Below are 26,655 nucleotides of genomic sequence, written 5' to 3'. Positions count from 1 at the left end.
AGGGCAAAGGAACTACAATTAAATACAAGAATCACCAGTCCCACACAACTGAGTATAATCTTTCTGGGGAAAAATGGGAATTCAATGAAATAGAGGAATTTTAAGCATTCTTGATGAAAAGACCAGAGCTGAATAGAAAATTTGACTTTCCAATACAAGACTCAATAGAAGCATGAAAAGGTAAACAGGAAAGAGAAATCATAGGGGACTTAATAAGGTTAAACTCTTTACATTTTTACATGAGAAGATGATACTTGTAACTCCTAAGAACTTCATGAGTATTAGGTCAGTTAGAAGGAATATACATACATGCATGCATACATACATACATACATACATACATACATACATACATATATATATATATATATATATATATATATATAGAGAGAGAGAGAGAGAGAGAGAGAGAGAGAGAGAGAGAGAGAGAGAGAGAGAGAGAAGGCAGAACTGTGCATTGAATTTAAAAAAAATAAAATTAACGTGTGAGAAATGTGAATTCACAGAGAAAGGGAGAGAGATAAAATGGGGTAAATTATCTCACAAAAAGGTAGCAAGAAGGGGGAGGTGATTGAACTCTCATTAGAATTAGGATAGATGGGCGTAGAGTCAAGATGGAAGAATGAAGGCATTAACTCACCATAACACCCCCCAAACCTCTCCAAAGACCTGGTAAATGAGTCTAAATAATTACTTTTTTTAAAAAGGAAGATTCAACATTTATTAAATGTGAAAGGAGCAGTGATGGCATAAAGATTGACAGAGACAAACATTCTGTCCTTGAGAGGGCTTAAAACCTAATATGGGTTTATGTAATAGAACAAACAATGTAAAGTAAAGGAACAATGACCTCCATTTTTACTATTCCAAGTCTTGACCAGCTGTCATTCCCACCCAGCCCTAAACACAATTAATAATAATTTTCAATTAACAGGTAATCTCCTTAGATATGAGAAGTCACATAACACTTGGAAAACAAGTTTTCTATTTACAAAATCACAAAATTTGCAAAACTAAAATTTACGAATGAGTTTTAAATTAATAGGACATCCCTTTAATGACCAGACAATTCAATAATTATTAATTAATTAGTTATAAAAGAACCCTAACAACCCAAATAGATATGGGAAAGCACTTCATTAATATTTAGAAAATAGAGCAATCCATGACGGTGGTGAATTAGTTACTTCTTATTTGCTCAAGCCTACAAAACAGGCGCTATCTATCCCTACCTTTTATACTTTGTATCCCTGATTTCCCCTCTCCCAATTTGCCTGGGAATCCAGACTATCAGTAACTATTTTTGCCATAGTACTAATAATCAAGGTGCCCAGCCCCCCAGAAATGTCCACCTGGGCTTTCTCTCCATGGTACATCTATCTCATGAAGCAGATGATTAAAGTTACAACACTCAGTCACATCCTCAAGAACTTTTCCTACATGGGAAAAGTTTCATATAGTATGAGACTTGGTTTTAATTGAGCCTCTTGATTTCCAAGACAGAAAACACAAAACCAAGAAATGAAATGGAATATTTTTTTCCTAGTAAGACAAAAACAACTGGATCACTTGGTGCTTTCTCTTCTTATCTCCTCCCAGTTCAAAATGCTTACAACTTTTAATGGCAAATATCCTCTTAGAGCTGCAGATAGATTCCACACATTCAATCCTCAGTGCAATATATTTTGTGGTCTTTGTCTTTTTCCAGAAAATCGGTTTTGTTTAGCCACTCTGCTTCTGATTGTATAGCCTTTACCCTTGCACATATGGGGAATTCTTGCCTTTCTTGTACTGCATTAATTTCTGAGGCTGGTGCTTGCCTCACTTTTTGCAGAAAGTTCTGTGAGTTTTAGGGATGTTCACTGAAGGGCTGAACTACACTTTCAACTGGATTTCTCTGATGCCCAGGCCTCCAGAATCCTTTGACAGAGTGCTTCTGGGCAAGCGCTCTGCTGAAGACCACGATGCTGAAGAAGATGACCGGCTTTGAAGGATGACAGCCAAAAACTGATCTAAACAAATTCTACAGCAGCAGTACCCAAAGAGTGAAATAAATTTCCATCCCAAGAAAACCCGGAAAATTAACAGGAAATGTCTCTTGCACCAGGCTGAAAGAAGCACACTTCAGGGCTGGTCATCTCAGCCCAGACTGGCCCGTAGCGAGTCCAGAACGGGACTCAGGGGACTGAATTACTGGCAGTTGCATTGGTTTTCAAATGTAGCAACCCACAAACACCAAAGACAACTTAGAAGATCAATAAGAAAGATCTGCCAGACCTTGATGAGAGAGGATCACAGTCTAGCTACAGCCCAAGCACAAGCCCAGCCCCAGCAAAAAAGGAGCAGGTTTTAGGAATGACTGAACCAGCAGCATCTGCAGCAGTAGTGGAGGTGGCTGTGTCTAGAACTCTCAGCCCACAGATGGTGAAGTTGTTAAACAACTGGTAAGAAGGAAATTATAAGGGTCTCTTTGCTGGCTCTGAAGCAGGACTCTGTTGCTTTTGCCCATACTTGGATCTGTGTCACAGTCCCAGGTTGCAGTCCTGGGGCAACGAGGAGAACTGGTATAACAGAGCTTGTGTCAGCAGTGGAGAGAGAACCTCCTAACAATTCTAGGGCAGAAAAGAGTGCTTGTGGTCACTCACAGACCAAACCACAGGCCAGGAAAGGAGTAAACATCTCTTCTCACATCATAACACCTTGGAAGAATTGAAAACTTACAGATCCCTAGAAGTATCTCTGAAAACAGTTGCACAAAATAATTGAAGCCCTCCACACTGGAAGCATAGCCCTACCTTAACAAAGAGTCAAGAAATCAAGTAACAGGCTGGGAAAATGGGCAAACAATGGAGAAAAACTCAGAAAAAATTCAGACAATAGAATCTTACTTTGGTGACAAAAAAAATCAAAACACACACACTCAGAAGAAGACAACAAACTCAAAGCTCCTACACCCAAAATATTCAGGAAAAATATGAATTTGTCACAGGACATAGAAGAGCTCAAAAAGGATTTCGAAAATGAAGGAAGAGAAATACAGGAAAAATGGGGAAAAGAAATGAGAGTAATGCAAAAAAAAAATCATGAAAATGAGTCAACAACTTGCTAAAGGAGACCCGAAAAATGGTGAAGAAAATGACACTTTCAAAATAGCCTAGACCAAATGGCAAAAGAGGTCCCAAAAGTCAATGAGGAGAAGAATACCTTAAAAAGCAGAATTAGTCAAATGGAAAAGGAGGTCCAAAAACACCCTGAAGAAAAATTCCCTGAAAATTAGAGAGGAACAAACGGAAGTTAATGATTCCATGAGAAATTAAGAAATAATAAAACAAAACCAAGAAGAATGAAAAAAACATAGAAGACAGCGTGAAATATCATTGGAAAAACTACTGATCCAGGAAATAGATACAGAAGGTAGAATTTAAAATTTATTGCCTTACTTGAACGCCAGGAAAAAAAAGAACCTAGACATCACCTGTCAAGCAATTGTCAAAGAAAACTGCCTTGATATTCTAGAATCAGAGACGAAAATACAAATTGAAAGAATCCACAGATCACCTCTTGAAAGAAATCCCAAAATGAAAACTGCCAGCAATATCATAGCCAAATTTCAGAGCTCCCAGATCAAGGAAAAATTATTGCAAGCAGCCAGAAAGAAACAAGTCAAGTACCATGGAACCACAATCAACATAATTCTGATAAATACCTCATATCTCAGATGAGAGCTGAGTCAAATTTGCAGCCATTCCTCAACTGACAAATGATCAAAAGGTATGAACAGTTTTCACACGAAATAATTGAAGCTATCCTTAGCTATATGGAAAAAAAATGCTCTAACTCCCTATTAATTGGAGAAATGCAGATTAAAATAATTGAAGTACTATCATACCTGACATATTGGCCAGTAGGACAGAAAAGAAAAAAAATGAGCAATATTGGAGGGGATATGGATAAAAATGAGGTATTAATGCACTGTTGGTAGAGTTGTGAATTTATTCAACCTTTCTGGCTTCAATTCGAAACTATGTCCAAATGACTGTACAACCTGGCATATACTTTGACCTAGCAATACCACTACCAGGTATGTATCTAAAATGAAAAAAAAGGAAAGGACTTATTTGTACACAAATATTTACAACAGATCTTTTCTGTTGACAAAGAATTGGAAATTGAGGACATGCCCATCAATTGGGGAATGGTTGAACAAATTATGCCATGTGATTGTGATGGAATACTACTGTGCAAAATGATCTCAGAGAAGCCTGGAAAGACTTACATGAACCAATGCAAGGTGAAATGTGTTGTGTACAAAGTAACAACAATATTATAAAAGGATCAGCTGTGAATGACTTAGCTATTCTCAGCAATACAGTGATCCAAGACAACTCTGAAAGACTCATGAAGAAGAATGGTATCCATCTCCTGTGAAAAAACTGATGATATCGGAATACAGATTAAGACATGCTTTTTTTTTTTTTTACTTTATTTTTCTTGAGGGGTTTTTTTGGTCCACATTTTTTTTTCACAATATGGATTAATATGGAAATATGTTTTGCGTTATTATACATGTATAATCTATACGAAATTACTTGGCTTCTCATTGAGAGGGTGAAGAGGGTGGAATAGAGAGAATTTGGAAGTAAAAGTTTTAAAAACGGATGTTGAAAACTTTTTTACATATAACTGGGAAAAACAAAATACAAAAAAAATTTAAAAAGAAAACATAGAAGTATTCTTTTAAAACAATCAATGGCAAAAAGAGTACAATTGAACATAGCTCTGCCTACCTTCAATTAATTAACAGACAAGCACAGGAGAAGGTTATGTATACCTTTGCCGGAACTTCTCTTGGTGAGATTATATACTCTAGATACGTTGTAAATAATCACTCATAAAATTTTCCTAAGTTCATAACTAGACATATCCGCTTTCCTCTTCCTACCCTCATTAACATGCATACAAAGTATGTGGCACTATTTACAGAATAATTACAAGGTAAAAGTGCTGTGATTAAAGACAATATAAACAACATTAGCTTTATGATAAATATAAAAGCAAATTAAATCAATAGTGGAAAAATCGTGAATTAAATTTTATGAGGCAAAAATGTAATTATATATTTTGTTAATACTTAGATGATTCACTACAAGACCATAATGTAACTTTGTATTTTTAATATTGTTGACATTCACATAGGACTTCAAGGATTGCAAAAATAAATTGCATATACTGTAGCACATTAGATCGTGACAACAATTTTATGAAGTAAAGCAGTATGATATTATTATCTCCATTTTGCTGATGAGGAAGTTCAGGCTTATAGAAGTTTAAGTGATTTGCCAATGATCATAGTGTTAGTGAAATATCTCTGTGTCCAGGTAATAAATCAAGGACTGTGGAGAATCAAGTTGACAATTGCTAGTCAGTGATTCAACAGGCACTTATCTACCTTGTCCCAGGCATTGTGCTAAGTGATGGGGATCCAAAGAAAGGGAAAAGACAGTCACTCTTTTCTAAATGATATAGGACCATAGTTATCAAGGATAGAAGGATCAAGTCAGGGATTTTTGTGGATGGTGGAGAAATGAGTACGTTTGCAGACAAGGAGTGAATGAAGATTAAAAACAAGAGTGGGGATGATAGGCGTCAATCTTCAAGAGATGTCATAGAATGGGCTCATCTAGGCGGATAGAGTAGTTTTCAAGAAGTAGGGCCACTCCATTATGTGAGACAGGGGTCAAGGGGGAAGATAATGACAGAAGGTTTCTGAGTGAAATGAGAGGAGGAAGGGAGAAAAAGATGGAGTCTTGGCAAATGGCTTTAACTTTTTCTCCTGCAAAATGTGAAACAAAGTTCTCAGCTGAGAAGGTGTGGGCAGGGGAAGCCTGAGGTTTGAGATAGGATATAAAGGTTTATAAGTGCTGCTGAGGAGAGTCAGATAGTGAGGTGAAAAGGGAGTTGCAGAAGGATTGCTTAACAGCAGTGAGGGCTCAGTTGAGGTTGTATAACATAAATTTATAGTGGACCTAGTCAGAATAGTTGTGTGAGTCTCTCTACCTTTGTTCAGCAACATGTGAATAGGAACAAAGGCAGTAGATGGAGAGAGTGAGAGAGAAACAGACAGACAGACAGAGACAGAGAGAGAGAGATGCAAAGCCAATAGGTTGTGATCAGATAAAGGATTTTCAGAGTTCTTGAATGTAGATGTGGTGCATTTGTGGGTGATGGAAAGGTCAAGTGTATCACCATCTTTATATGTGGTTTAGGTAAGGCAGAGGTCATGTGAAATAAGTAGGTTGAAAAACTTGGAGGGTGGTAGGGTACTTGAGGGTGTATCAAAATGTATGTTCAAATTCCCTAGTTTAAAGGCAGGAGTTGGAGAGGAGAGAAAGACTGAGTCAGGGACTGAACTCTTGGAGAAGGAAGGGGAGTATGCTGGAGATCTATAGACAACAGCTATCAGGATTGGGTGTAAGATGTAGCCAATAAAGACCTTAAAGGAGAAGAGTGTGCTGAATGAAGATGTTAACAGTAGAAACTAGAAATAACCACGAGTAGCAAGGGGTATTCTAATTCCCTTACATTGGCATGTGAGCCAAGGCGAATGAGGAAAAGCAAAGCCAATTCTGGAAAAGCTGGCCAAGGACACGGAGTCATCAGGAGATAACTAGGTGTTATTTATTGCCACAAGATGGACAAGGAGGAAAAAGAGAAGATTTAATATAAAAGCAAGTTTTTTGCCTATGGAGCAAGCATTTCAGGGGGTAAGTGGAAACGATAGATAGTATTTGATTGGGATTGTGAGGTGAGTGAGTTGAGGGAAATAGGAATAAGTAATAAGTAGTAAGGAACGGGGAATAGTGTTTGCATGACAACCTATAGGGGTTCAGAATCAATAGGATTGCAACAATTAGGTTACACAGTGGATAGAGCTCCAGTCCTGGAGTCAAGAAGACGAGTTCAAATCCAGCCTCAGACACTTATTAACCGTGTGACCCTGTACAAATCACTTAACCTCTGTTTGTTTCAGTTTTCTCATCTGTAAAATGGCAAAAATAATAGGAACTATCTCTTAGAGTTATAAAGATAAAGCAAAGTAATCATTATAAAGCACTTAGCACAGTGCTTGGAATATAGTAAAGACTTTATAAATCTTAGCTGTTATTATTATTGTGTGTATGGTATGACCAGGTGTGAATGTATTCATCATTAAGTGAGAGGCACCTCTCCATTTGTAATTTGCAGTTCAAGCAGGAGATATTTACAGTACAAGATGGAAGTCCTCCCAAACCCCATGTTCTTTTTCTGTATCTCTTCAGGCTCCTCCTTACACTGTCTCTGAAGGTGCTATAGTCTCTGCCTCTTCTGCAGCCAGAGCTACTGAATACCTAGGAAAGAAAGTTCTTTCCAACAAACTCCTTGATAATGTAAAATGGTTCCGAATAAGAAACAGATATTTCCATGATTTGCTACCTGGCAGTTCTGGACTTCATGACCCCCAGGAACTTATCATCCTGCATGATAACAATCAACTCTGAAATTCATACCTCCTCAGTATGTCCTGACCCTGAGTCTTCTCTTAAGAAAGGAAGTCAGGGTGGCCATATCATGATTTTTCACCTAGCTTCATCATCCTCTCCCAATTCCCCACTTTCAATTGGCATTCTTGTTGTTTCCCCATTTAGACTGTCAGTTCCTTGAGGGCAGAGGTTGTCTTTTGCTTTGCATTCTACTTCAGTGTTTAGCAAAGTGCCTGGCACACAGTAGGTACTTAATAAGTGTTTATTGACTACATGGTTTTATCACTATAGATGACATCATTTGCTTTGCCCCATTACCTTAAGGAACATGAGGCCTTTTCATCAACATAGTCTATAAGCATTTTTTATCTCATTAGAATGTGAGCTCCAAAAGATCAAGAACTGTCCTTTTCTGTTTACATTCTCAGTATTAGCACAGTACCTTTCCCATAGTTAGTGATCAACACGTGTTTTTTTCCCAGTTATTCATTTACATTCTATACCTCTCACTAATGAAGCCCTTGAGTTATGGTTATATACAATGTATAAACATATCTATTAAAACCACATTTGCTATGATTGACTGAGTCTTAGCTAGTCATACTTCTGAGTTCATGTCCTTAAAAAGAAAAGCAATATAGGAAGGGAGAGAACCAGAGTTGAGATAGATAAGATAGGGGCTGCACACAGAGATTTAGACTCAGTTGTCTGGAGTGAAAGCCTTTGCAGAACATGGCCCTGATTACAGCAGTGGCTAGAGTTAGTCAGTATTGGACTGATATTTTCAGGGTCAAGTTGAAATCTTTAGGAATGAAATTCAGCAGCAATGTAAAAGCAATGATTGATTTGTAGAGGAGTTCCTGCACAAAGGAACTCCAGGAACAAGTTTTTTAGACACTGAAAAATGTCAGATTCTTGGAGTTCTTGGTTGACACTGAATTACTAGAGAATACAGGAACTAGAACTCAGGGTTTACCTGGAAACAATATGGAGGAACAGGGACAGAGCTTTAATCTCCCTAGTACCATGAGTTTTGAGATCTATGAATATCAAGGAAAAAGGGGAAGAGCTATTTATTAAAAGACTGTTTTGCATCAGCCACTACTCTAAGCACCTTACAAATGTCTTATTTGATCTTCACACAACCCTGAAATATAAGTGTTTTCTCATTCTTGTTTTATAAATGAGCAACTGAGGCAGACAAATGTTATATGACTTTCCAAGGGTAGTAAGTGTCTAGCAGGTATCTGAGGTCAGATTTAAAGTCAGATCTTCCTGACTCCAGGCCCAGTGCCCACCAGCTATCCCTATCAAGGGGGAATGAATCAACCCCCTAGTTACTCCAAATACTCTGTTTGGTGATGGAGAGAGCAATAAAGGTAATATTATGTTATTGAAGAACTAGATACAGTAGAGTTATCCAAAAATGGAATAGGTCACTTCAGGAATTTTTGGTTCTGCTTCTTTGGGAATGTACAAGCAAAAAGCTAGGAAAAAGTTGCAGTGGATATTAAAAATAATTAATTTATTTATTTTTAGTTTTCAGCATTCAGTTCCATAAGCTTTTGAGTTTTAAATTTTCTCCACCTCCCTCTTCTGCCCCCTCCATAATATGATATGCAATCTGATATAGGCTCTACATATACATTCATATTAAATGTTTTCATATTAGTCATGTAGTAAAAAAGAATTAAAACTGATGAAATGAACCACGAGAAAGAAGAACCCAAATCAAACAGAGACCTCTGTCTCTGGGAGATAGTGATAGTGACAGAGATAGTGACAGAGACAGAGAGAGGGAGAGCAAGCAAATAGTATGCTTCAATCTACTTTCAAACTCTGCAGTTTTTTCTCTTCATGTGGATAGCATTTTCCAACATGAGAGTTTTGGAATTGTCTTAGGACCTTGCATTGCTGAAAACAGCTAAGTCTATCAAAGTCAGTCATCACACAATGTGGCTGTAACTGTGTGCAATGTTATCTTGGTTCTGCTCACCTTCTTAGCAGGTATTTGTTAGGGGATGGGGCGAATTCAGGTCCTATGAAATGTTTTTTGATTAAATAATTGACCCATTGAAAGAGATTTACATGTATCTAAGTATCCCTGAATCTTCTTTCAAAAGAAAAACAATAAGCTAAATAGCAGTGACATGCTATTGTCAATGCTCTTAACCTGACTGCCAGAGACCATGCTTGGGAGGAACTAAGGCATTTTGTTCATCTCTCCCTGGGAGAACTTTTACAATGGAGAGGAAGAGGGGGAGAGGTGAGAGGGAGCAAATGAGCCTTACTCTCATTGGATTTGGCTTAAGGAGGGAATAACACACGTCCAATTGATTATGGAAATGTATCTTACCCTGCAGGAAGCCAGGGGGAGGTAGGCAGGAGAGGGAGTATAATAGAAGGGTCTGCAGATTGGGAGGAGTAATCACAAGTAAACACTATTGTGGGGGGACAGGTCAAGGGAGAAAATGGAATAAATGTCCTCACTCCATTTTCAGCTATATTGTGTGTCACACCTCCCTTTTCCTCATTCTTTCCACATTCCACCTCTTTCTCTGAGATTTATTTTATTTTATTAAATAGAAGTTATTTGTTTTTAGTTTTCAACATTCACTTCCACAAGATTTTGAATTCCAAATTTTCTCCCAATCTTTCTCTCCACCCCAGGAAGATGTGCATCCCAACCACTCCTTTCCCCACTCTGCCCTCCTTTCTATCATCCTTCCTTTCTCTCCCATTTCCCTTGCCCTTTATTTTCCTGTAGGGCAATATAGATTTGTTTCCCAGTTGCATGCAAAAAACAATTTTTGACATTCATTTTTAAAACTTTGAGTTCCACATACTCTCCCATCGCCTCTCCCTCCCCACCCTCATTTAGATAGCAAGAAATTTGATATAGGTCATACATGTGTAGTAATGTGAAGCACAGTCATATTGCAAAAGACTAACCACATTTCCCTCAGTCCTGCCCTGTCCTCCATTTATTCCCTTAACCTGTACCCCAAAAGTTGTGTTTGCTTCTGGTTGCCCCTTCTCCCAATATGCACGCCCTTATATTATCCTCTCTCTCCTATCCTCTTCCCCCTGCCTTCCTGCAGGGTAAAATAAACTTCCATAACCAATCGATTGTGTAGTATTCCCTTAAGTCAAATTCAATGAGAGTAAAGCTCACTTATTCCTTCTCACCTCCCTCCTCTTTCCTTCCATTGTAAAAGCTCTTTCTTGCCACTTTTATGTGAGATGATTTACTACATTATACCTTTTCCTTTCTTTTTCTCCCAGTACATTACTCTCAATACTTAATTTTATTTTTTAATTATCCTCCCTTCATATTCAGCTCACTCTGTGCCTTCTTTCTATATATACATACTTATACACAAATATATTCACATACACATATACATATAAGTATATATATATATATCTGCATATATGCACACATACACACCCATATACTACCTCTAATTACCATAATAATGAGAAATGTTTAATGAGTGGAAAATATCATGTTTCCATGTAAATAGTTCAACTTTATTGAATCCCTTATGGCTTCTCTTTCCTGTTTACCTTTTCATACTTCTCTTGTTTTTGTGTTTGAAAGTTAAACTTTATATTCAGCTCTAGTCTTTTCACCAAGAATGCTTGGAAGTCCTCTACTTCACTGAAATTCCATTTTCCCCCCTGAAGTATTATATTCAGATTTTGTGAGCAGGAGCTTTGTGATTTTAATCCTAGCTCCTGTGACCTTTGGAATCTCATTTTTCAAATTCTTTCATCCTTTAGATAGAAGTTGCTAAATCCTACATTATCTGGATTGTGTTTCCACAGTACTATAATTGTTTATTTCTGGCTGCTTCCAATATTTTTGTCTTGACCTCTAAACTCTGGAATTTGGCTACCGTATTACTAGGAGTTTTCCTTTTGGAATCCCTTTCAGGAGGTGGTCAGTAGATTCTTTCCATTTCCATTTTACCCTTGGTTCTAGAATACCAGGGCAAATTTCCTTGATAATTTCTTTCTTTATTTTATTTTTTATTTCATCTTTTTTTAAATTTATTTATTTAACTTTTAACATTCACTTTCACAAAATTTTGGGTTCCAAATTTTCTCCCCATTTGTCCCCTCTCCGTACGCCAGAACACCCAGCATTCTAATTGCCCCTATTACCAATCTGCCCTCTCTTCTATCATCCCTCCCTTCCCTTGTCCCCATCTTTTCTTTTGTCCTGTAGGGCCAGATAACTTTCTATACTCCATTACCTGTATTTCTTCTTTCCGAGTAGCAAGAACAGTATTCGACACTTGTTCCTAAAACTTTGAGATTCAACTTCTCTTCATCAATCCCTCCCCACCCATTCCCTTTGGAAGGCAAGCAATTCAATAAAGGCCATATCTGTGCAGTTTTGCAAATGATTTCCATAATCGTCGTGTTGCATAAGACTAACTAAATTTCCCTCCATTCTATCGTGCCCCCCATGGATTCTATTCTCTCTTTTGATCCTGTCCCTCCCCAAGAGTGTTGATTTCAAATTGCTCCTCCTCCCATTGCCCTCCCTTCCATCATCCCCCCCACCCTGCTTATCCCCTTCTCCCCCACTTTCTTGTATTGTAAGATAGGTTTTCACACCAAAATGAGTGTGCATTTTATTCCTTCCTTTAGTCGAATGTGATGAGAGTAAATTGCATATTTTTCTCTCACCTCCCCTCTTTTTCCCTCCACTAAAAAGTCTTTTGCTTCCCTCTTTTATGAGAGATAATTTGCCCCATTCCATTTCTCCCTTTATCCTCCCAATATATTTCTCTCTCACAGCTTAGTTTCATTTTTTAAGATATGATCCCATCCTATTCAATTCACTCTGTGCTATCTCTGTGTGTGTGTGCATGTGTGTGTATGTGTGTGTGTGTGTGCGTGTGTGTAATCTCACCAGCTACCCAGATAATGAAAAGTTTCAAGAGTTACAAATACTGTCTTTCCATGTAGGAATGTAAATAGTTCAACTTTTGTAAGTCCCTCATGATTGTGATTTCTTGGTTTCTCACAAAGTCATTAGCCTCCATCTGTTCCATTCTAATTTTGAAAGAACTATTTTCTTCAGTAAGCTTTTGAACCTCCTTTTCCATTTAGCTAATTCTGCTTTTGAAAGCATTCTTCTCCTCATTGGCTTTTTGAACCTCTTTTGACAATTGAGTTAGCCTATTTTTGAAGGTGTTATTTTCTTCAGCATTTTTTTGGGTCTTCTTTAGCAGGGTGTTTACTTGTTTTTCATGCTTTGCTTGCATGTCTCTCATTGCTCTTCCCAGTTTTTCCTCCACCTCTCTAACTTGATTTTCAATATCCTTTTTGAGTTCTTCTGTGGTCTGAGTCCATTGAGTGGGCTGGGATACAGAAGCCTTGACTTCTGTGTCTTTCCCTGATGGTAAGCATTGTTCTTCCTCATCAGAAAGGAAGGGAGGAAACACCTGTTCCCCGGGAAAGTAACCTTCTATAGTCTTATTTTTTTCCCTTTACTGGGCATTTTGCCAGCCAGTGACTTGACTTCTGAATATGCTCTCCACCCCCACCTTGCCTCCAGATCCGCCCAGCCAGTGCTTGGGGTCTGAGATTCAAATGCTGCTTCCCAGCCTCAGGGCTTTTGGTGGGGGCAGGGCTGTTATTCAGTGTGAGATTAAGTTCAGGTGCTCAGGTGGGGGCAGGGCTGCCTCACGGGCTCAATTCCTTCAAGGGGTTTATGCAGAGACCTTCAACAATGGATCAGGGCTACTGCCTACTTGGGGAGCCCCGGTCTGCTCCCACCTCCACTGGTGTCCCCCAAGGGGGCCTGAGTCATGGGGGCTCCCCACTCCCCTCTCGAATTTCTTGGGAGTTCTTTTTTACAGATATTTTATGGGCTGTGGGTTCGGAGCTAGCTTATGTGTGTCTTTCTACTCCACCATCTTGGCTCTGCCAGATCCTATTTTTTAAATGTCTAATTTTTTTCAGTATTTTTTTGGATCTCCTTTAGCAAGCTGTTTAATAGTTTTTCATGATTTTCTTGCATTGTCCTCATTTATCTCCCCAATTTTTCCTCTACTTCTCTTACTTGATTTTCAAAATCCTTTTTGAAGTCTTCGTTGTCCTGAAACCATGTCATATTTTTCTCGGAGGTTTTGGATGTAGGAGCCTTGCCCTTTTAAGAGTCTTCCTCTTGTTGTGTGCTTTGATCTTTCTTGTTATAACCTTCTATAGTTTTATTCTCCCCCCTTGGTCATTTTCCCAGGCAATTACTAGACTTTTGAGATCTTTGTTAATTGGAGGGTATAATGCCCCAGGTTTCAGGGGTTTTGTGCAGCTGTTTTCGGAGATTTCTGTAGGGACCTGTAAATTCTTAGATCCTCTGAAGTGTTATGATCAAAGGTGAGGTGTTTACTCCTCTCCCGGCCTGTACTCTGGTCTTTGAACAGTCACAAACACCTTTTCCTACCCTGGAATTGTGAGTAGGTTTTGCTCTCCATAACCACCACAAGCTCTGCCATGCCAGTGCTTCTTCTCTCCCCAGGACTGCAACCCCTGACTGCTACCCAGATCAGCCACTCGATTCTTCCCACTGTCTCTCGGCCAAGAACTCCAGAAGTGGCAACCACTGAAGCAGTGGCTGTTACCACCCTGGAGCTGGGGCCCCATCATGTTCCTCTCTCACCTGGCTGAGAGAGCTTTGCCACCGATCTTTGAAGCTGTCTTTGTTGGTTAAGGGTTGAGAAGTCTGGAAACAGCTGCCAGCTGCCAGTGATTCAGTGCCCTGAGGCCTGTTCTATTTCAGTCTGTTCTGGCATGACCCATGCTACTCTGAGTCCAGTGTAACAGACCTGTCCTGTCACCCTTCCAGATTGTCTTGGGCTGGAAATCTGTTTTGCTGTCATTTTGTGGCTTTTCCTGGTCTAGAATTTCTTTAGAGTAATTTTTACATGTATTTTGAGAGGTTTGGAGGGAGAACTCAGGCAGGTCCTTGCTTCTCCTCCACCATCTTGACTCTACCTCTATCCCTTTCTCTGAGATTTATAATAAAATCCCCATGATCATTGCCACTCTGGGGAAAAAATAGCTCTAAAGGACTGCACTATGGTTCCACTTATCTTATTTGCTACTTCCCAAACCTTATCTCTGTTTCTTGAATACTGTTCTCCAATCCCCTATAACTACTTTCTCCATTCTCTTCCTTTTAGATTGTTACTTCCCAGGGGGTAAGAATTGTTATAAATACTTTTTTTACATATGCACTTTTTCTTCATTTATTCTATCAGTTGTCTTGCATACCTTTGGAAAAAAAACACTAGGATTATAAGATATCATTTTGAAACCAAGATTTCATATAGTTAGCTACTAAGGAGAGCTTTTGATCTTTTGATCATTTCTAGTTCTAAATGTTATTATTCTATAACTGGATTCTGGCAAGCCATTGGTGGCTAGAGTTCTAGCATCCAGTAGAGTTTGTCCTGAATATGGTTCTAGATTTCTGGTATTTCTGGACTGCCATTTTAGCCCTTATGAGTTAAACTCCAAGAAAGAAGCTAAGGTCAGGAAACACAAACTCATTATTTGAGATAATACAGGTATACAGAAGGAATACCTTGTGTTGAATGAATATATAATGTCTTTCCTGGAGGGAGAGCTAGCTTCCTAATTTCTAATCACAATGCCTGAAAATCCTTTTCTGGTTTTCAGCTGTGCTAGTAACTGTTCATTTTGAGTTATGATTAATAGCCCAGATTCTAAGGATTGTTCCTTGCCACCAAATTTCAATCTTATTCACATTTTAGTTATTATTGTTTGCTTGGAGTTATAATGTCTTGATTTCATAAGGACAGCTATCTTAGTTGTCCATCATGCTAATTTCTTCTTTTTGTGAGGATAATGAATAAATCCTTTCCCTCTTTCCTTATTCCTTCACTTATCCACTTTTCTTGACTCCTCCTCATTTCTTACTTCTTCGCCCCTTTTTTTCTAAAAAATATTCGTCCTTTTTCCGTTGGTATTTCCCCTTCTTTCTTGTTCTATACCTTCCCCGATTTATTCCTCTTCTATCAACCCCCTTTTTCTCTTCCTCTATTTTATCCTTTCTCTTTCTCTGTGTTCTCATGTACTTCTTTCTCTCCATTACTTTCCCTCTTTTCCCTTTCCCCCCTATTTCTTCTCTTTCTTCCCTTCCCATTACAAGCTGAGTGAAATAAAACGAGAGTTTTTCACAGTAACATTGGTTGCTAGGAAATCCAAGCTCTCTGTAACTTCTTCTCTGGACACCTATTCTGTTTGAGGCTCATCTATGGAAAATCAGAAGTTAACCTGGTTATGGTGCAGTGAAAATCCTTCTTTGGGCAGTAGAAATTTTGAGGAATCACCAGATAGTACTCATACTTCTCTAAGTTGCATTTGTCTGCCTCAAGATGCTTTTAAAAATCTTTGCACAGTAGTTGGAAGGAAGGAAAATATCTATGATCAAGATCCTCACATCACAAGAACTGTTTTTTGAAAGTATTTTACAGCAATTATGATATTAATTAAATTTACATCGACAAGCATTTATTCAGTACAAGGGCATTGTGCCAGGCTCTAGGAACGGAAAAGGCCAAAGGAAAGCAATCTCTGCCATCAAGGAAGTGACATTCTAGGTAAGTGAGTACATAGCTCACATTTACATAAGTATATATGAAGTAATTTTTAAAAATGTGTATGGGGAGAAGTACCAGGAAAGGAGTGTAGAAGGTGACATCTGAGGAGAGAATTGAAGGACGGTGAGTATTCTGAGATAATTAAGGAAAGGGGACCATTCGAGGCATGAAGAATAGTTTGTTCAACAAAGGATATGGGTTATAGAATATTTTTATGAAGATCACTGAATACAGCAAAGTGGATAGATTGTAGAGTTTGTGAAGCAGAATAATATGACACTATATCAGGAAAGGTAGATTGGAACCAAACTGTGAAGGTTGGGCTTGAAATATAAAATGACTTTTAATTTTATCAAAAAAAAATGGAGGGCCACTACAGATTACATTATAGTACTGACACTAAGTAATATGTTACAATACTATTTAACCCTTCCATTTTTTTTAAAGATTCAAAAAGTTTTTGGAAGAAAGCTACTGTTCTTTGAAGAGGAATTATTTTCTGTTGTACTCCTTCTATGATACTGCTAAAATTTCACTTAGAGTCCTTCAGAATCTTTTGGCGAAGGAATTTATGTTCCTGTTTTTCACCTCTTAATTTATGATCTGAGGAAAATACTGAGGAAAACATATTTTCCAAAGACACCTTAATTATTCCATCATTGCCATTTTAATAAGTTTTCCTCTTCGTTTTTTTAGCAATTCTCCGAGTAATGTTTTTACTTTCACAATCCTAAAGGTCATATTAATTCATTGTCCTTTCAACTTTATTAAGAGTTGCTTCCCTACAGAGATATGTCTTTTGGGTATTTATCAGCATTCAAATTTCTCTTTACCCATGCTCACTTTGGGTCTTTGTATCCCTTTGCCCTCAGTTACCCGTATGGCCAACTCATCCCCTGATGCCAATTCCTCTCTCATATGTCCTTATTATATTTTAAAGTGTTTTCTCTTAAGCCCAGGGAGAAAACAGTGGGAATCTTTTAATGAACACTTTTTAAATTCAAATGATCTAGACAGCTAAACTTCAGTAAGAAACAGGAAATTATTTCCATTGCAAATAGTTATTATAGAGCACAACTCCCTTAATTACATGTACCCAGAGTATGATTAAAAATTATACTGGTTTCATCACTATATCTGCATGAATGAAGCTTATTCAGTCACTGGCTTTCCAACAAATTAACTATCAAATCATTCCAGTAGATCCACTGTCACTATATAGTTTTTGTTAACAACTCAGAAATGTCTGTGGATTATGAACTATACCTATACTATTATAGGATTGTTTGTAGTAGAACTTTTGGCTCTTAGTATTTCTGACTTCAAAGCTGTGCTCAGATTATAGAAATTCATAGAATTATCTTCTAGGTTAAGTGTTTAGACTAATTTCTCTATAATGTAAAATTTCACTCAAGAAAAAATATCACATATTTTTATAGTGCCTTTGCCATCTGGTAAGAACATTAAACAAAAGTAGGAACAAGTAGAAATAAGGCATTGATGACATTGAATATTAGGGACAGAGAGAACTTTAGACATCATTTAAGTTATCCATATCTTTTGCAAATGAGGAGTGTGAGGTTCAAAGCAAAGAAGAAACGTAGACAAGATGGGAATTTGATTTATTTTCTGACTTACACTATACCACAACAATGTTTGAAAAATGATGTAGTTTCTTATAGCACCTACTGAAACTTTTCCAGGTGTGGGTCCCAGCTTTTGTTATGTATGCCACTTGAAGAAGCAGAAAGCACCATGAATATCTTGTATCAGGCCACACAGGCAAACTGTCATTTAGTTGGCTGACAACTCTGATATCTTATATCAATCCCACTTCGATAGCTTTTCTGACTCTAGTTTCAGCCTAGGGCTAATTCAATCCCCTAATATTATCTTCCTACTACTGAATATTCATCCAACCTGAACTCCATGCATTCTGTTTCATCTAACCTTATTGGTACGGCAGCTCTCTGTTCTCTTTCTTTCTCTCTCACACATGCATACAATGTTCTGATATTGACTTTCATCTTAAATTTTTCTCAATGGGGGCAGAGCCAAGATGGGGGAGTAGAAACACACACATACGCTAGCTCCGAACCCACAGCCCATAAAATATCTGGAAAAAAGAACTACCAACAAATTCTGGAGAAGCAGAAGCCACAGAACAATGGAGCAGACGAGATTTCTGTTCCAGAGAGCCTTAAAACCTCTCGCAAAACGTCCTTGGAGCTGTGGACACAGAGCCGAGCCCAGCCCTGTGTTGGCCGCGAGGCGCTGCCAAGAGGAACCGATCGGAGCAGGCACCCAGGGCCGAGAGGAGCAGATACAACTGGGGAGCAGATCTGAGCAGGCTTCAGGGACAGAATCTCCAGCAGCCTCACAGGTCCCTCCACCCACAGGTGACAAGGGTTGGTGAGAGGGTCTCTTTGTTGGGTTGAGAGGGAAGTGGGGTGCCCCCAAAACTCAGGCCCTCTCGGGAGGCAGTAGCAGAAGCGGGAGCAGACTGGGGCTCCCCAAGCAGGGAGGAGCCCAGATCCATTGTTGAAGGTCTCTGCATAAACCCCCTGAGGGAACTGAGCCTATGAGGTGGCCCTGCCCCCACCTAAGCACGTGAACTTAATCTCACACTGAATAACAGCCCTGCCCCCACCAAAAGCCCTGAGGCTGGGAAGCAGCATTTGAATCTCAGACCCCAAGCACTGGCTGGGCGGATCTGGAGGCAAGGTGGGGGTGGAGAGCATATTCAGAAGTCAAGTCACTGGCTGGGAAAATGCCCAGAAAAGGAAAAAAAATAAGACTATAGAAGGTTACTTTCTTGGTGAACAGGTTTCTCCTCCCCTCCTTTCTGATGAGGAAGAGCAGTGCTCACCATCAGGGAAAGACACGGAAGTCAGTGCTTCTACATCCCAGCGCACTCAATGGGATCAGACCTGGGAAAAGCTCATAAAGAGCTCAAAAAATTTTCAAAATTATGTTACAAAGGTAGAGGAAAATCTGCGAAGAGCAATAAAAGACTTGCAAGCAAAGTATGAACAACAGATCAGCACCCTGCTAAAGGAGACCCAAAAAAATGCTGAAGAAAATAACACCTCCAAAATAGGCGAACTCAATTGGCAAAGGAGGTTCAAGAAGCCAATGAGGAGAAGAATGCTTTCAAAAGCAGTATTAGCCAAATGGAAAAGGAGATTCAAAAGCTCACTGAAGAAAATAGTTCTTTCAAAATTAGGATGGAACAGATGGAGGCTAATGACTTTATGAGAAACCAAGAAATCACAAAACAATACCAATAGAATTACAAAATGGAAGATAATGTGAAATATCTCATTGGAAAAACAACTGACCTGGAAAATAGATGCAGGAGAGACAATTTAAAAATTATGGGACTACCTGAAAGCCAGGATCAAAAAAAGAGCCTAGACATCATCTTTCATAAAATTATCAAGGAAAACTGCCCTGAGATTCTAGAATCAAAGGGCAAAATAAGTCTTCAAGGAATCCACAGAACACCACCTGAAAGAGATCCAAAAGGAGAAACTCCTTGGAGCACTGTGGCCAAATTCCAGAGTTCCCAGGTTAAGGAGAAAATATTGCAAGCAGCTAGAAAGAAACAATTCAAATATTATGGAAATACAATCAGGATAACACAAGACCTAGCAGCTTCTACATTAAGCGATCGAAAGGCTTGGAATAGGATATTCCAGAGGTCAAAGGAACTAGGACTAAAACCAAGAATCACCTACCCAGCAAAATTGAGTATAATACTTCAGGGGAAAAATTGGTCTTTCAATGAAATCGAGGACTTTCAAGCATTCTTGATGAAAAGACCAGAGCTGAAAAGAAAATTTGACTTTCAAACACAAGAATGACGACAAGCATGAAAAGGTAAACAGCAAAGAGAAGTCTTAAGAGACTTATAAAAGTTGAACTGTTTACATTCCTACATGGAAAGACAATATTTGTAACTCTTGAAACTATTCAGTATTTGGATACTAGGTGAGATTACACACACACACACACACACACACACACACACACACACACACACACACACATAGAGACAGAGTGCACAGAGTGAATTGAAGAGGATGGGATCATATCTTAAAAAAAAGAAATCAAGCAGTGAGAGAGAAATATATTGGGAGGAGAAAGTGAGAAATGGAATGGGGCAAATTATCTCTCATAAAAGAGGCAAGCAAAAGACTTAGTGGAGGGAAAAAGAAGGGAGGTGAGGGGTAAACATGAAGCTTACTCTCATCACATTCCACTAAGGGAAGGAATAAAATGCACACTCATTTTGGTATGAAAACCTATCTCACAATACAGGAAAGTGGGGGAGAAGGGGATAAGCAGGGTGGGGGGGATGATGGAAGGGAGGGCAAAGGGATGAGGGAGCAATTTGAGGTCAGCACTCATGGGGAGGGACAGGATCAAAAGAGGGAATAGAAGTAGTTGGGGGCAGGATAGGAGGGAGGGAAATATAGTTAGTCTTACACAACACGACCATTATGGAAGTCATTTGCAAAACTTCACAGATTTGGCCTGTACTGAATTGCTTGCCTTCCAAAGGGAAGGGGTGGGGAGGGAGGGAGGAAAAGAAGTTGGAACTCAAAGTTTTAGGGACAACTGTCAAGTACTTTTCTTGCCACTAGGAAATAAGAAATACAGGTAAAGTGGTACAGAAAGTTATTTGGCCCTAAAGGGCAAAAGAGAAGATGGAGACAAGGGCAGAGAGAGATGATAGAAGAGAGAGCAGATTGATGATAGGGGAAATTAGAATGCTCGGTGTTTTGGGGTGGGAGGAGGGGACAAAAGGGGAGAAAATGTGGAACCCAAAATTTTGTTAAAATAAATGTTAAAAGTTAAATAAACAAATACGAAAAATAAAAAATAAAAATTAAATTTTTCTCAGTTCTGCTTTTGATTCTTTTCTCTGCTACATCCTTTATCTGGATAATAGCTGTTTGACATTAGCCCTTACCTAATGAGTTGTGATAGTTTCTGTTCTTTGATGCCTAAAATCACCTCTTGTTCTGATAACAACTCATATTCCCCCTTATCCTAGTCCTGGAGTGTCTCCATCCACGAACAGATAAGTAAGGAAAATGATTTGATTAATTGGTACCCTGTAATCTGTCAGCTAACAAACAATTTTGGCTATTACCTGTCCCAGAGACATTTGAATTATATTGGTACACTACTGAGCAAGAAAATGATAATGATGAATTTCCTACAGGAAAAGCTGAAGGATCATTCATCAAAAAGATTTTGAAGGAAAAAAGTTTGTCTTTGGTGCCCTTAAAAATATGTATGTACATTGTACATATGTATATGTGTATTTGTATATATATAAATATAAAATCAGACTTTTGATCTCTGTCTCCAATATCATCTCTCCATTGAAAAGGAACAACAATACCATTTCATTTGCACAATAATAAAATAATAAATTCCTGCCTTGGCCATGTCCAAAAATGTATGTGTTATGGTGCCATGCTCATTCAATATAGTTAGCAGTTTAGTTACTTAGATACAAAGATGAATAGCATAGTTATTAATCATTATCCTAATCTATAATAGCATATGGAATCGAGAATATTAAAATTTCTTCTCTGCCCCCCTCACTTTAACTAGAATAATGCACAAGAGCAAGTGAAAAGGTTGAAAATTCCCAAGAAGCTAGGTGGTACAGTGCTGGAACTGGAATCAGAAAGTCCTAAGTTCAAATCCAGCCACATTCAAATTCAGACATTTTCTAGTTCTGTAACCGTGGGAAATTCACTTAGACTCTGCTTGGCTTAGCTTTCTCATCTATAAAATGAGGAAATAGATTGAAGAAAGATAATTTAAGAACTATTTCCTGGGGAGCCAAGAAGGCGGAGTAAACGCAAGAACTTACTTGAGTTCTCCCCCAAACTCCTCCAATGACCTATAATAATGACTCTAAACAAATTTTGGAGTAGTAGAATTCACAAAATGTCAGAGTGAGACAAATTTCTAGCCCAAGACAACCTGAAAAGTCAACAGAAAAGTTCTGTTGCACCAATCCGAGAGAGGAGCACAGTCCACTACAAAATGTGCCAGCACAGACTAAGTCCCAGCAAACCAGGAACAGTCCTCAGGGGACTGAAACAATGGCAGCTATGGCAGTTTTCAAACTTCTTAATCCAAAAATTCAAAAGACAAGTTAGAAAGTCAGTAGAAAAAGACTGTCAGAACTGAGTGAGAGAGGAGTGTGGTTAGGTCCTAGTTCTGGTCTGGCAGTGGCTCTTTCTGGAGCTCTTGGCCTAGATGGTGGAGGACAGAGAAGCTGTTCTGAGGGGCTTTTCAGGGATATCTTTGCTGGCACTGGGGCAGGATTCTTTTACTTTGCTTGTTCTTGAATCTGGGTCACAGGTCTGGTGGTGGTCTGGGGATAAGGAAGAGTGCTGACATAGCAGAGCTTGTGGTAACAGTGGAGCAGGAATCCTCCTCACAGTTACAGAACAGAAAGGTGTTTGTGGCCACTCACAGACCAGACCAAAAGCCAGGAAAAGACTAAACACCTCTCCTTTGATCATAGCACCTTGGAAGAACTGAAAATTTACAAGTCTATAGAAATATCCCTGAAAATAGCTTCACAAAATTCCTGAAACTTTGAACAGTATACTGTACACACTACAAGCATAGTTCTGCCTTGATGAAGAATTAAAAAGCCAAATAATTGGCTATAAAAATGAGTAAACAACGGAAAAACAATAATTGAGAATATAAATCTTACTTCTATGACAAAGAAGATCACAATATACAACCAGAAGGAGACAACAGAGTCAAAGTTTCTGTATCCAAAGTCCCCAAGAAAAATATGAATTGGTCTCAGACCATGGTATCCCAAAGCATTTTTAAAATCAAGCAAGAGAAGCAGAGGAAAAATTAGGAAGGGAAATGAATCATTCAAGAAAATCATGAAAAAAAATGAGATTCCCCAAAATACTGAAGAAAATAACGTCCTAAAAATAGACTAACCTAAATGATAAAAAGAACCCATAAGGGGAAGAATGTCTTCAAAGCAGAATTGGTCAAATGGAAAAGGAGGTACAAAAGCTGAATGAAGAAAATAATTCCTCAAAAATTAAATAGAGAAAATGGAAGCTAATGACTCTATGAGAAATCAAGAAATTATAAAACAAAATCAAAAGAATAAAAAAAATAGAAGATAAAGTGAAATATGTCACTGGAAACTCAAGTGATCTTGAAAACAGATCCAGGAGAGATAATCTAAAAATTACTGGAATCCCTGAAAACCATGTTCAAAAAAAATGAACTGAGATTATCAAGGAAAACTGCCCTGATATTCTAGAACTAGAGGGGAAAATAGAAATTGAAAGAGTCCACTGATCAACTCCTGAATGAAATCCTCAATGGAAAACCGTCAGGATTATTGCAGTCAAATTCCAGAATTCCCAGATCAAGACAAAAATATTTGCAAGCAGCCAGAAAGAAGCAATTCAAGTGTTATGGAAAGAATCAGAATAATGCAAGATTTAGCAGCTTCTTCATTAAGAGATTAGAGGGTTTGGAATATTGTGTTCTGAAGGTCAAAGGATTAAAACCAAGAATCACCTACCCAGTAAAACTGAGTAAAATACTTCAAGAGCTAAAGTGGATATTCAATGAAATAGAGGACTTTCAAACATTCTGGATGAAAGAAGCAGGGTTGAATAGAACATTTGGCTTTAAAATACAAGAATCAGGAGAAGCATGAGAAAGTAAACAAGAAAGAGAAATTATAAGCGACATTAAAATTGAAATGTTTACATTCCTATATGGAAAGATGTTATTTGCAACTCATGAGACCTTTATCAGTTTTAGATTAGTTGGCAGGAATAGGTATACATACATACATACATACATATATATATATATATATTTGTGTGTATATATATATATATGTCTATATATCTATATGTGTGTATATATGTATACATACACTTGTAAATACACATACATGCATACATACATGTACACATATATGTATTTATATATGCACACGTACATGCATGTATATAGACAGAGGGAACAAGGTGAGTTGAATATGAAAGGATCATATCTAAAATATAAAATTAAGTGATGGGGGAGGGGATTCACTGAGAGAAGAAGAAAGGGAGAGGTAGAATGGGGCAAATTATCTCACATCAAAGAGGCAAGAAAAAGCTTTTACAATGGAGAGGAAGAAGGGGGTAGTGAAAAGGAATTCTTATTCTCATCAGATTTGGTTTGAGGAGGGAATAACAGTCAGATGGGTAATAGAAATCTATCTTACCCTATAAGAAAGTAGGGGGGAGGGGGGAGGGACCTGACAGAGGGAAGGGCAGATTAGGGGAGGGGATAATCAGAAGCAAACTCTTTTGAGGAGGGACAGAGTGAAAAGAAACAATAGAAAAATTGGACAGTGGGATAGGATGAAGGGAAATACAGATACTTTTTGACAACACGATTATATGGAAATGTTTTGCATGACTACACATGTATAACCTACATTGATTTGACTGCCTTCTCAATGAATGTGGATCAGGAGGGAGGAAAGGAGAGAATTTGTTGAATAAGGAATATTAAAAATTGTTTAAAATGCAGCTGGGAAATAAGATATATAGACAATAGAGTATAGAAATCTATTGTGTCCTACAGGAAAATACAAAAGAAGGAAATAAGAGAGGGGCATGTATGATAGACAGGAGGGTAGAATGGGGAAAGGGTAATCAGAATGTATACCGTTTTGGAGGAGGGGAGAGATGGGGAGAAAATTTGGAACTCAAAGTCTTGTGAAGGTGAATGTAGAATACTAAAACTATATTAATTAATAAAAAGAAATAAAAGAAAAAACTCTTGTCTGCACATAAGACATGATCAAAGAAAGATGCTCAACAGCATGCTTCAAGGAATTGGAAAGGGAAATTGTCCCGATGTCCTAAAATCAGAAGGGAAAATAGAAACTGAAAAAATCCACTGAATATCTCCTAAAAGAGATACAAAATGAAAACTTCTAAAAAAATTATGGCAAAATCCCAGAGCTTCCAGGCCAAAAAGAAAATATTTCAAGGAGTCGAAAAAATACTAATTCAAATACTGTGAAGCCAAGGTCATGATGACACAAGATTTAACAGATTCCACATGCAAGTAGTGAAGAGATTGAAATATAATATTCCAGGAGGTACAAGAGATAGTATTACAATCAAGAATCACTTGCCCAGAATAACTGAGTATAATTGTACAGGGGAACAAATGGATATTTAACGAAATAAGGGACTTCCAAATATTCCTGATGAAAGGACCTGAGGTGAATAGCAAATTTGCCTTTTAAGTATAAGGTTCAAGAGAAGCATAAAAGTTAAACATGAAAGAGAAATCATAATATTCACAAAAGTTAAAATATTTATATTACTATATGGGAAGATGATACATGTAATTTTAAGAACTCCCTATTACGTCCCCAATTGATAAATGGTGAAAGGATATGAAAAGGCAATTTTCAGAGGAAGAAATTAAAGCTATCTATAGTCATATTAAAAAAATGCTCTAAATCACTATTGATAGAGGGATGCAAATCAAAACAACTCTGAGGTATCACATCACATCTATCAGATGGGCTAACATGACAGAACAGGAAGATGATAAATGTTGGAGAAGATGTGGGAGAGTTGCAACACTCACTCATTGTTGATGGAACTGTGAGCTGATCCAATCATTCTAGAGTACAATGTGGCACTGTGCCCAAAGGGCTACAAAAACGTGCATACTCTTTGACCCAGCAAAATCACTTGTATGCCTGTATCCCAAAGAGATCATAAAAATGAGAAAGGGTCCCACATGTACACGAATAAATATAGCAGCTCTCTTTGTGGTGGCCAAGAACTGAAAATCAAGGTGATAGCCCTCAACTGGGGAATAGCTGAACAAATTGTGATATGTGAATGTAATTGAATACTTTTGTGCTATAAGAAATGATGAACAGGAGAACTTCAGAGAGGCCTGAAAGGACTTTTATGAACTGATAATGAGTGAAATGCACAGAACCAGGATAATATTGTACACAGTCACAGCCACAGTGTGCAAGGACTGTTTCTGATAGACTTAGCCATTCACAGCAATGCAAAGACCTAAACCATTCCCAAAGTACACTTTACACAAAATGCCATCCACATCCAGAGAAAGAACCATGGAACTGGAAGGAAGAATGAAGCAGACTGTCTTCTATTATGTTATGTTTTGGTTTGGTTTGATTTTTCTCATGGTTTCTCTCATTAATTTTAATTCTTCTATGCAACATGGCTAATGTGAAATTATGTTTAATAAGAATGTATGTGTAGAACCCATATAAAATTGCATGCTGTCTCAGGGAGGGAGTTAATAGTTATGAAAGTGATTGCTGAAAACTGAAAACAAATAAATTAATTTATTAAAAAAGCTCCCTATTATTAGAAATATTAGAAGGACTCTGTGGAATAGACTAAGAG

At 38.1% G+C, this 26,655-nt stretch overlaps 1 pseudogene; it reads right to left on the bottom strand.

Annotated features, from left to right (window-relative positions):
* Positions 1 to 1,542: 1,542 nt before the first annotated feature.
* Positions 1,543 to 26,655, bottom strand: part of LOC140507352 (large ribosomal subunit protein eL42-like) — a 112,312-nt pseudogene continuing 87,199 nt past the window's right edge.

The sequence above is a fragment of the Notamacropus eugenii genome, chromosome 1, assembly GCF_028372415.1.
Source record: "Notamacropus eugenii isolate mMacEug1 chromosome 1, mMacEug1.pri_v2, whole genome shotgun sequence".
NCBI lineage: Eukaryota > Metazoa > Chordata > Mammalia > Diprotodontia > Macropodidae > Notamacropus > Notamacropus eugenii.
This window is presented reverse-complemented; position numbering and strand designations above follow the sequence as displayed.